This window comes from Eleutherodactylus coqui, chromosome 4 (assembly GCF_035609145.1).
Source record: "Eleutherodactylus coqui strain aEleCoq1 chromosome 4, aEleCoq1.hap1, whole genome shotgun sequence".
In the NCBI taxonomy this organism is placed as follows: Eukaryota; Metazoa; Chordata; class Amphibia; order Anura; family Eleutherodactylidae; genus Eleutherodactylus; species Eleutherodactylus coqui.
This window is the reverse complement of record NC_089840.1, coordinates 274,019,998-274,031,090: the sequence shown is the minus strand read 5'-3', so window position 1 is coordinate 274,031,090 and position 11,093 is coordinate 274,019,998. Positions and strand designations below refer to the sequence as shown.

The 11,093-nt window shown below is 52.0% G+C and overlaps 2 protein-coding genes across 2 annotated transcripts in view; both read right to left on the bottom strand.

Moving 5' to 3' along the window:
• LOC136624455 (uncharacterized) overlaps positions 1–4,631 on the bottom strand; it is a 16,830-nt gene extending 12,199 nt beyond the window's left edge. The window contains exon 1 of the mRNA XM_066598435.1: positions 4,586–4,631. The gene's annotated coding sequence lies outside the window, so the exon portion shown is untranslated. The remainder of the gene's footprint in view (positions 1–4,585) is intronic.
• The window catches only part of LOC136624524 (zinc finger protein 585A-like), a 38,589-nt gene that overhangs the window by 19,522 nt on the left and 7,974 nt on the right, over positions 1–11,093 (bottom strand). The window lies entirely within an intron of this gene.

Here is an 11,093-nt window from a genome sequence, read left to right as displayed (position 1 = left end):
ACAGGGGGGGGGGGAAAGAGACAGGGGGGGGGGAAAGAGACAGGGGGGGGGAAAGAGACAGGGGGGGAAAGAGACAGGGGGGGGGGGGGAAGAGACAGGGGGGGGGGGAAAGAGACAGGGGGGGGGAAAGAGACAGGGGGGGGAAAGAGACAGGGGGGGGAAAGAGACAGGGGGGGGAAAGAGACAGGGGGGGGAAAGAGACAGGGGGGGGGAAAGAGACAGGGGGGGGGAAAGAGACAGGGGGGGGGAAAGAGACAGGGGGGGGAAAGAGACAGGGGGGGGAAAGAGACAGGGGGGGGGAAGAGACAGGGGGGGGGAAGAGACAGGGGGGGGGAAAGAGACAGGGGGGGGGAAAGAGACAGGGGGGGGGAAAGAGACAGGGGGGGGGAAAGAGACAGGGGGGGGGAAGAGACAGGGGGGGGGAAAGAGACAGGGGGGGGGGAAAGAGACAGGGGGGGGGAAAGAGACAGGGGGGGGGGAAGAGACAGGGGGGGGGGAAGAGACAGGGGGGGGGAAAGAGACAGGGGGGGGGAAAGAGACAGGGGGGGGGAAGAGACAGGGGGGGGGGGAAGAGACGGGGGGGGGAAGAGACAGGGGGGGGGAAGAGACAGGGGGGGGGAAAGAGACAGGGGGGGGGAAAGAGACAGGGGGGGGGGAAAGAGACAGGGGGGGGGAAAGAGACAGGGGGGGGGAAAGAGACAGGGGGGGGAAAGAGACAGGGGGGGGGAAAGAGACAGGGGGGGGGAAAGAGACAGGGGGGGGGAAAGAGACAGGGGGGGGGAAAGAGACAGGGGGGGGGAAAGAGACAGGGGGGGGGAAAGAGACAGGGGGGGGAAAGAGACAGGGGGGGGAAAGAGACAGGGGGGGGAAAGAGACAGGGGGGGGAAAGAGACAGGGGGGGGAAAGAGACAGGGGGGGGAAAGAGACAGGGGGGGGGGAAAGAGACAGGGGGGGGAAAGAGACAGGGGGGGGAAAGAGACAGGGGGGGGAAAGAGACAGGGGGGGGGAAAGAGACAGGGGGGGGAAAGAGACAGGGGGGGGAAAGAGACAGGGGGGGGAAAGAGACAGGGGGGGGAAAGAGACAGGGGGGGGAAAGAGACAGGGGGGGGAAAGAGACAGGGGGGGGAAAGAGACAGGGGGGGAAAGAGACAGGGGGGGGAAAGAGACAGGGGGGGGAAAGAGACAGGGGGGGGGAAAGAGACAGGGGGGGGGAAAGAGACAGGGGGGGGAAAGAGACAGGGGGGGGGAAAGAGACAGGGGGGGGGAAAGAGACAGGGGGGGGGGAAAGAGACAGGGGGGGGGGAAAGAGACAGGGGGGGAAGAGACAGGGGGAGGGGGAAAGAGACAGGGGGGGGAAGAGACAGGGGGGGGGAAAGAGACAGAGGGGGGGAAAGAGACAGAGGGGGGGGAAGAGAGACAGAGGGGGGGGAAGAGAGACAGAGGGGGGGGAAGAGAGACAGAGGGGGGGGAAGAGAGACAGAGGGGGGGAAGAGAGACAGAGGGGGGGGAAGAGAGACAGAGGGGGGGGGGAAGAGAGACAGAGGGGGGGGAAGAGAGACAGAGGGGGGGGAAGAGAGACAGAGGGGGGGGAAGAGAGACAGAGGGGGGGGAAGAGAGACAGAGGGGGGGGGAAGAGAGACAGAGGGGGGGGAAGAGAGACAGAGGGGGGGGAAGAGAGACAGAGGGGGGGGAAGAGAGACAGAGGGGGGGGAAGAGAGACAGAGGGGGGGAAGAGAGACAGAGGGGGGGAAGAGAGACAGAGGGGGGGAAGAGAGACAGAGGGGGGGAAGAGAGACAGAGGGGGGGAAGAGAGACAGAGGGGGGGAAGAGAGACAGAGGGGGGGAAGAGAGACAGAGGGGGGGAAGAGAGACAGAGGGGGGGAAGAGAGACAGAGGGGGGGAAGAGAGACAGAGGGGGGGAAGAGAGACAGAGGGGGGGAAGAGAGACAGAGGGGGGGAAGAGAGACAGAGGGGGGGAAGAGAGACAGAGGGGGGGGGAAAGAGAGACAGAGGGGGAAAAAAGAGACAGAGGGGGAAAAAAGAGACAGAGGGGGGAAAAAGAGACAGAGGGGGGAAAAAGAGACAGAGGGGGGAAAAAGAGACAGAGGGGGGAAAAAGAGACAGAGGGGGGAAAAAGAGACAGAGGGGGGAAAAAGAGACAGAGGGGGGAAAAAGAGACAGATGGGGGAAAAAGAGACAGAGGGGGGAAAAAGAGACAGAGGGGGGAAAAAGAGACAGAGGGGGGAAAAAGAGACAGAGGGGGGAAAAAGAGACAGAGGGGGGAAAAAGAGACAGAGGGGGGAAAAAGAGACAGAGGGGGAAAAAAGAGACAGAGGGGGGAAAAAGAGACAGAGGGGGGAAAAGAGACAGAGGGGGGAAAAAGAGACAGAGGGGGGGAAAAGAGACAGAGGGGGGAAAAAGAGACAGAGGGGGGAAAAAGAGACAGAGGGGGGGAAAAGAGACAGAGGGGGGGAAAAGAGACAGAGGGGGGAAAAAGAGACAGAGGGGGGGAAAAGAGACAGAGGGGGGGAAAAGAGACAGAGGGGGGAAAAAGAGACAGAGGGGGGAAAAAGAGACAGAGGGGAAAAAAAGACAGAGGGGAAAAAAAGACAGAGGGGGGGGGAAGGAGACAGAGGGGGGAAAAAAGAGACAGAGGGAAAAAAGAGACAAAGAGGGAAAAAAGAGACAAAGAGGGAAAAAAGAGACAAAGAGAGGAAAAAAGAGACAGAGGGGGGAAAAAGAGACAGAGGGGGGAAAAAGAGACAGAGGGGGGAAAAAGAGACAGAGGGGGGAAAAAGAGACAGAGGGGGGAAAAAGAGACAGAGGGGGGAAAAAGAGACAGAGGGGGGAAAAAGAGACAGAGGGGGGAAAAAGAGACAGAGGGGGGAAAAAGAGACAGAGGGGGGAAAAAGAGACAGAGGGGGGAAAAAGAGACAGAGGGGGGAAAAAGAGACAGAGGGGGGAAAAAGAGACAGAGGGGGGAAAAAGAGACAGAGGGGGGAAAAAGAGACAGAGGGGGGAAAAAGAGACAGAGGGGGGAAAAAGAGACAGAGGGGGGAAAAAGAGACAGAGGGGGGAAAAAGAGACAGAGGGGGGAAAAAGAGACAGAGGCGGGAAAAAGAGACAGAGGGGGGAAAAAGAGACAGAGGGGGAAAAAAGAGACAGAGGGGAAAAAAAGACAGAGGGGAAAAAAAGACAGAGGGGAAAAAAGAGACAGAGGGGGGGGGGAAAGGAGACAGAGGGGGGAAAAAAGAGACAGAGGGAAAAAAGAGACAAAGAGGGAAAAAAGAGACAAAGAGGGGAAAAAAGAGACAAAGAGGGGAAAAAAGAGACAAAGAGGGAAAAAAGAGAGAGAGAAAAAAGGGCAAAGAGAAAAAAAAGAGAGAAAAAAAGGGCAAAGAGAAAAAAAAGAGAGAGAAAAAAAGGGCAAAGAGAAAAAAAAGAGACAAAGAGAGAAAAAAGGAGAAAGAGAAAAAAAAAGGAGAAAGAGGAAAAAAAAGGGAAAGAAAGAGAGAGAAAAAAGGAGAAAGAGATAGCAAGACGGATAGAGCGAGTGAGAGACAGACAGACAAACAGATAGACAGAGACCTTTGGCTTTTTTAAATTAGATATGTGCAACAAATACAAAGTGACCCTCTAAATAATCACCTCAGCAGCAGACTTACATTTTCTGTTCGCGTGGCGATCGGGTCCCTCTAGGTTCATACATTACAGTGTGTTCTCATCACAATCCAGTAACATGCTGTTTACCTTTACTGCTTTTATATGTTAATGTCCCTCCATTTATTATCTATTTGGGGTGAATTCAGTCCTATTTCTTTAAGCATATTCTAATTTTTTAATTTAGTTCTTAAACTGCACAGTGCGCGGTCATTCCTCTTATGGACAATGTAACACTGCTGATCCGCCAACCGTTTACATGCTGGAGAACAGGAACATACGCTCGGGCAACGCAGATGGGGGTCACTGCGTATGCAAAATGGTGGAAAACCGTGCGCCAAAAAGTCCATTTTGTCCGGAGAATTTTACCCTCCATTAAACTTCTGGCTGATGAACTCCATGCGATGTAATTGGGCGTCATTACCGTCTGCGCTTAGCCAAGACCAAATTGTCTGGCAGTTACACGTCCAGTAAGCGTTTTGGAGGGAGACCCCAAGCACTCCCCGTATCCACTAACCAGTAGACAAGAGACCACCTACTTCATACATAGTGTGTCCCGTGCCTGTCCTCTGCGCTGGATACAGAGGGAACCTCCTCCACAACGCGCTGCACAACATTCACTTCTGACTGTATATTCTAGCCATACAATTGTGCCCAATTCAGAATCTGGGATCGCGGGCCGCATCCTGCCAAGGGATTCACTTACAGCTCCACCCGCCCCAAAAAAAACCTAAGTGCCATTTGCTTTTCTCTACATGCTGTTTATTTTTGAACATATGTCGTCTACAAAACCTCCAGAGACCTAGAACTTTATTTATTTTTTTTAATTTGTACATCCCAGAATCCCCTGAGGAGCGTTACATGGCCCCTAATCTCCTGCACCTCCCCAGGGTCTCCACAAGGGGAAGCTGTGACCCCCACATACCTCCACCTGCAGCCGGACAGGAGCCGTGGGGTTGTTCTGTGCTTACAGGACCTGTGATGATGTCACCGTCATGTGATCAGTGTGTGGGAGGAGACAAGGGGTCACATGACCAGGTCTCTGCACAGTGGATGCAGGACTCTGCTGTGTGAGGATGTATTCAGAGAGTGGATGGAGGAGCATTACATGGCTGCTAATCTCCTGCACCTCCCCGGGGTCTCCACAAGGGGAAGCTGTGACCTCCACATACCTCCACCTGCAGCCGGACAGGAGCCGTGGGGTTGTTCTGTGCTTACAGGACCTGTGATGATGTCACCATCATGTGATCAGTGTGTGGGAGGAGACAAGGGGTCACATGACCAGGTCTCTGCTCAGTGGATGCAGGACTCTGCTGTGTGACCTGCAGTTTGTGTGTCCCATCAGGATGTATTCAGGGAGTGGATGGAGCAGAGCCGAGTGTGTGTGAGACGGAGGAGGAGAGCCGAGTGCGTGCGAGACGGAGGAGCGGAGCCGAGCGCGTGTCAGACGGAGGAGCGGAGCCGAGCGCGTGCGAGACGGAGGAGCGGAGCCGAGCGCGTGCGAGACGGAGGAGCGGAGCCGAGCGCGTGGGAGACGGAGGAGCGGAGCCGAGCGCGTGGGAGACGGAGGAGCGGAGCCGAGCGCGTGCCAGACGGAGGAGCGGAGCCGAGCGCGTGCCAGACGGAGGAGCGGAGCCGAGCGCGTGCCAGACGGAGGAGCGGAGCCGAGCGCGTGCCAGACGGAGGAGCGGAGCCGAGCGCGTGCCAGACGGAGGAGCGGAGCCGAGCGCGTGCCAGACGGAGGAGCGGAGCCGAGCGCGTGCGAGACGGAGGAGCGGAGCCGAGCGCGTGCGAGACGGAGGAGCGGAGCCGAGTGCGTGTGCGAGACGGAGGAGCGGAGCCGAGCGCGTGCGAGACGGAGGAGCGGAGCCGAGCGCGTGCAAGACGGAGGAGCGGAGCCGAGCGGCTGCGAGACGGAGGAGCGGAGCCGAGCGGCTGCGAGACGGAGGAGCGGAGCCGAGCGTGTGTGAGAGATGGAGGAGTATATATTTATTTTCCAGCATTCCCCCCCCCCCTTTTTTATACATCTAACATTTAATATCACCTCTCTAATTGTGTGCTCAAATTTTTCCTTCTTGTGTGTTTATTGCTAACGCCAGATAACCCCATCGCCCGATATTTATGGGGAATCAAGGATAGCTGACAACTCTTCTTATCTGTTATTTCGTCAGAATCCACAGCAGTTGCGTTAATTTGTTCCAGTCACAACTCCAAAATGTCTCCTGGCTGCTCCGTCCAATGGTCTGCCTCTTGGATGTGATAAATGATGAATTAGCCCAAACTTATTCAGCTCCTTTATGGGGACTACACCCAATGGGAAAACAATGAAATCCATAAAAGGAGGTTCTCTAGAAGGCCCAGACATGCCACCCAAGAGCTGCTCCTTTTACAGCTTGTCCCTTACGATGTCCCGATGCAGAAGGGCAGACCGAAGATTTTTATTGGAACATGGAACACAACGTAGATTGAGTGGAATACTAAAACCATCATGAAAACCCGAATACAGAAGTTGAGCCTTAAGCCTATCAAGGAACCTACTTAGAAATGGGTCCATCTCTGGTAGTTGCACTGGAGTCGTCCCTTTGCTCAAAATTAGAAGTTCCTTTTCCCTTTTCTTTCCTAAAGCAACAGGATGCCTCATAGGGAGAAATGGAGCACCACAGGCCAGGAACAGACATCTTTACTGCCAATATAACCAGTCTCAGTAACTCTGATTTGACCTTGGCCAAAGATCCAGGTAACATCAGTAAGAGAGCTATTTTAGCTGTTATGGACACCACCGATCTGGTCCTGTTATTGTAGAGAAGTTCCACATTGCTCCAGAGATCTCTAACTGCTGGGACCATGTATGTAGCATGGTCCCCGGACTGTCCTGGCATAGCTAACACACAGGGGAGATCTGGACATCCATTTGGTGCAGCCTCAACAGTGTCCTATACCAGTGCGATAGAATTTTAAAGTTCTGCTCCTGTAGTCTACCAAACTTGGTGCTCTTATGGCATAAGAGGAAGGCCCTCCTCCAGTCGGATCCGATACATTCACTCCCCAATTCTCACTCCCATTGCCCCGTACAAACGGGGGGGATTGTTCTCTGCCCCGCAGGTCAACAACAAATTGTATATTTAAGAGATCCCATGCTCAACAGAAGATGACGACATACACAGAGCTTCAAAGTGCGTCAGTGGCAGAGTGCAGTAGCCACCGGGCGCCAGGGACTCCACATAGCCCCTCATCTGAAAATAGCTCAGCTAGGCTCCCGGGCGAGGTCTAGAATCCTTGTAAAAATCCCCTAGGGGCTTTACCCCTGCTTGGGTGATCACCTCTTTAATTCATGGGATCGAACAACTAGAAAGGGACATGACCGTAGTTCTGACCCTTGAGGCTAAAAACTGAGGGTTGGCCACCAGAATACTCAGAGGGCCCGGGACGGATATCAACCCCGTCTTTGGGGCGAACCTTCCCTATACCCTAATGATTCCCAACAAAAGTGGTGAGAGGGTAGGAATTTCCCTCAGGAGTGGTTTTTGGATCCATGGGGTCCCCTGTGCCGTCTCTGACTCTGCCCCATGTTTTATTTACACCCACAGCTTGGAGCCCCTGCCCTGAAGCAACGTTAGTACAAAGTTTGCAAGGCTCGCCCTATAGTATAGGGAAAAGTCAGGGAGCCCCAATCCCCCCTTCTCCTTGGGGCGTGTAAGTAGCGTATAACCGAGGCAGGGTCTTCGCCCCCTCCATACAAAATTACTTATCAGGGAACGGATGTCAAGCAAATAGCGCCAGTCAAGACGGATGGGCAGAGTCTGGCATAGATAGAGGAACTTCTGTAAGTTCATTTTGACTGCATTGACTCTGCCCGTCCACTAGACATAAAGAGGGCTCCATCTCTCCAAGTTCACCTTAAGGCTAGACAGAAAAGGCCGAAAATTTAATAAAAAAATTTGGGCGGGGTCCGTGGGCAGATGCACCCCTAGATATCTAATAGAAGAGGAACAGATCTGAGAGCTCTTGAGCTCGGGTAAAGTCACATTTAAAAATTCAGATTTTTAAATGTTGACTATGAAATTGCTCACCCGCCCGTATTTCTTAAATTCTTTCATCACGACCGGCAACCCTACTCTGAGATTCACCAGGAACAGGAGGAGGTCATCCGCAAACAGCGCCATTTTATGTTTAGAGGAGCCCTCTGTTAAGCCCTTAACTGAAGCGTTTTTCCTTATAGCGTTGGCTAGAGACTCCATTGATAGAACATAGTGGAGAGGTGAGAGAGGACAACTCTGACGCGTGCCGTTATGGATCATTATGGTATCTGAAAGGACACTGTTTACCCTAATTCTATCCAAGGGGCAGTTATACAACTCCATGATCCAATCCCTCATCCTCTGCCCCAGACGCAATTGCAGTAGGGTCCCCTCCAAAAACCTCCACCTGACCCAGTCGAACGCCTTTTCTGCATCAACTGCGAGCAGGCAGAGCGGCTTATCTTCGCTCTAGTCCTATGGATCAGAGAGATAGATTTAATGGTGTTCCTGGCTTCTCTTCCAGGGACAAAACCCACTTGCTCTCTATGATTCTTGCTGATTCTATTAGCTATGAGCTTGGCAAACATCTTTATATCAATATTAATCAGGGACATAGGTCTATAATTTGCGCAGGGGGAGGGGTCTTTCCCTGGTTTCATGATAACTACAATATGCGCCTGGAGAGCCTGAGGTGGGAAGGAACTTCCCCTAGACACTTCATTAACCCCCTAATGACGCGGCCCTTTTTTCTTTTTCAATTTTCGTTTTTTTTCTCCCCCCTTCAAAAAAATCGTAACTTCTTTATTTATCCATCGACGTAGCTGTATGAGGGCTTGTATTTTGCGGGATGACTTGTTTTTTTAAATTCTGCCATTTACTGCACCATATAATGTACTGAAAAACTTTTTAAAAATTCCAAGTGGAGTAAAATGAGAAAAAAACAGACATTCCGCCATCTTTCAGTGCGTCTTGTTTCTACGGCGTAAAAACTGCAACAAAAGCGGCATGATAACTTTACTCTATGGGTCAGTACGATTACTACGATACCAAACTTGTATAGGTTTTTTTTATACTGTACTACTTTTTTTTTTTTTTTCAAAAATATTCGATGCTTTGATCTCTCCTGCTGTATGACGTAATGCTATATTACGTCATGCTGCTATTTGACAGGCAGTCTATCAACCCACCCCGTGAGGTTGGCTTGATAGGCAGTCTGCTAAGGCAGCCCTGGGGCCTTTAAGGAGGCTCCCGGCTGCCATGACACCTGCACGGCTCCCCCCAATCTCACCGCAGGGATGGGGGGGCTGTACGGGACTCCCGAACATAGTTCGGGAAATTTAAATGCCGCTGTCAGAATTGACAGCGGCATTTAAAGGGTAAAAAGCAGCTGATGCCCGCGCTGTATGAAAAGAGGTGGGCCCGCGACCTCTCTTCATACATACCCCGACGTTCCATGACGTACCCTTACGTCCTGGAGCGGAAAGGGGTTAAAGGAGTGCATCACAAGCGGAGAGGGTTCTTCTTTCGATATTTTGTAGAATCATGCCAAAAACCCATCAGGACCCGGCTTTTACCTAATTTTAGCTCCTTGATGCACTCCAATATCTCTTCCAAGGCAAAGTCAAAGCCCCAGACTCCTCCAGGTCTAAAGGACCTGGGCCAAACTCTTTTAAGTATGCTTCCTCTTCCTCTATGCTGGCTACACCTATCTTGGGCTCCCTCTCAATGTTATATAGCTTGTCGTAATATAGGCGAAATTCCTCTAAGATATCTCGAGTGGAGAAAGCAGGTTCTCCTCTAGCTTTTGTGTATTTTTGGGACAAACATCTGCGGCGCTCTGGAATGGAGAGACCGAGCTAACCACTGACCGCACTTATCTCCTGTTTCAAAAGCTTCCCTTGCGGATCCTGTCCCTATATGCTAACGTTTTCTGATCTAAGAGAGACAATCCGTTGGCAAAGGGATAAGGCATTGCTTGGGGTTCTCTTGTTTGCCATCTCTTGATCATGAAGAGATGACCGTAGTTCCCCCAATTCCTTTGAGCGATCTTTTTTCAATAAAGCTCTGTAGGAGATTAGCGTTCCTCTCAGGACACACTTCAGGGCTTCCCGTTTTAGCAGAGCTCGCATTTCGTCCTTTTGGTGATCTTTTATGAAATTGGCTGTGGAAGATTTTATATCTTGAACGCAAAGGGGATCTCTTAATTAGTTATCATTTAGCCTACTTACTTTTGTGCGAATGTCGCCTTGCAAACACACAAATTCCGCGTAAACCGGAGCGTGATCTGACCGGATGAAAGGTCCTATTAAGCTGGAAGGCTGGAAATCTAAAAGCCTATTGGAGACCCAAAAATAATCTACTCTGCGTAACTGTTATGTGCTGACGAGTGGAATGTATAATCCCTGACGCCCGGGTATAGGACACGCCACAAATCTACCAGCTGCAGCCTTACCAGTTCTCTCAAAAGAGAGTGTGTTGCCTCCCACGAGACAGATGACCTACCAGAGGAAGAGTCATGTTTCGGATCGATCGCCAGGTTGAAATTGCCTCCCAGAACGATGGCTGCACCGTCTGCGAACTTCGCTAGTTCCCTTAGGATAGAGATTCTAAAAGAGGTCTGCACCTGGTTCGGAAAGTAAAGATTACTTTACCCAACACTTCAGCCTTAATGAATAAGAATCATCCTTCTGGGTCGCATTGCACTCCGAGGAGCTGAATCTGCAGAGATCTGTGAAAAGCAATTGACACACCTCCCGCCTTACGTGCGGGATCTGGACTATGATGTCATGTGGGGAAAAATTTGGTGGAACATATTGGTATCTCACCAGCCCTGAAGTGTGTCTCTTGGAATAGGAGCACCTTCATCCTTTCTTTTGCAAATGGTAAAGTATTTGACCTCTTTTAGATGGGTTATTCAGCCCTTTGGCATTATAGGTGCAAACCGTTAGACTAAACTTGATGGTAGACAAAGAAAAGCCGCATTGCATTCCTAAGCAAGGGTCTAAATTGGATAGGGGGGGAGGAAAAACCGGTAGACGGAAAGGAAAGGAGGGGGAGTGAGTAAAAAATAACAATAACCTGAAAACATCAGAAAGTGTTGGAAACACCACAGAAATTGATCGGGAACAGCAGGGGCAGCATGCATGAATGCATCTAAAGCTTCCAGGTCACACTATTAAGCTAAATTGTGGACAAGAGCCTGCCTGGTGGTCACCCCCCTAACAATTTAGCTGGGCCAGACCATAATCACCAAGGCACACGCGCTGGCACATTTTAGCTAAGCACCACACAAGGTGCAACGAAGGCCAATCACCACCTGCGGGTGACACCACTGCCTCTTCTCCTGTGTTACATGCTGGCATTGCTGTCCATTTCCCGCCAGGACGCAGACACGAGCCTGCGTGCACAATGTTC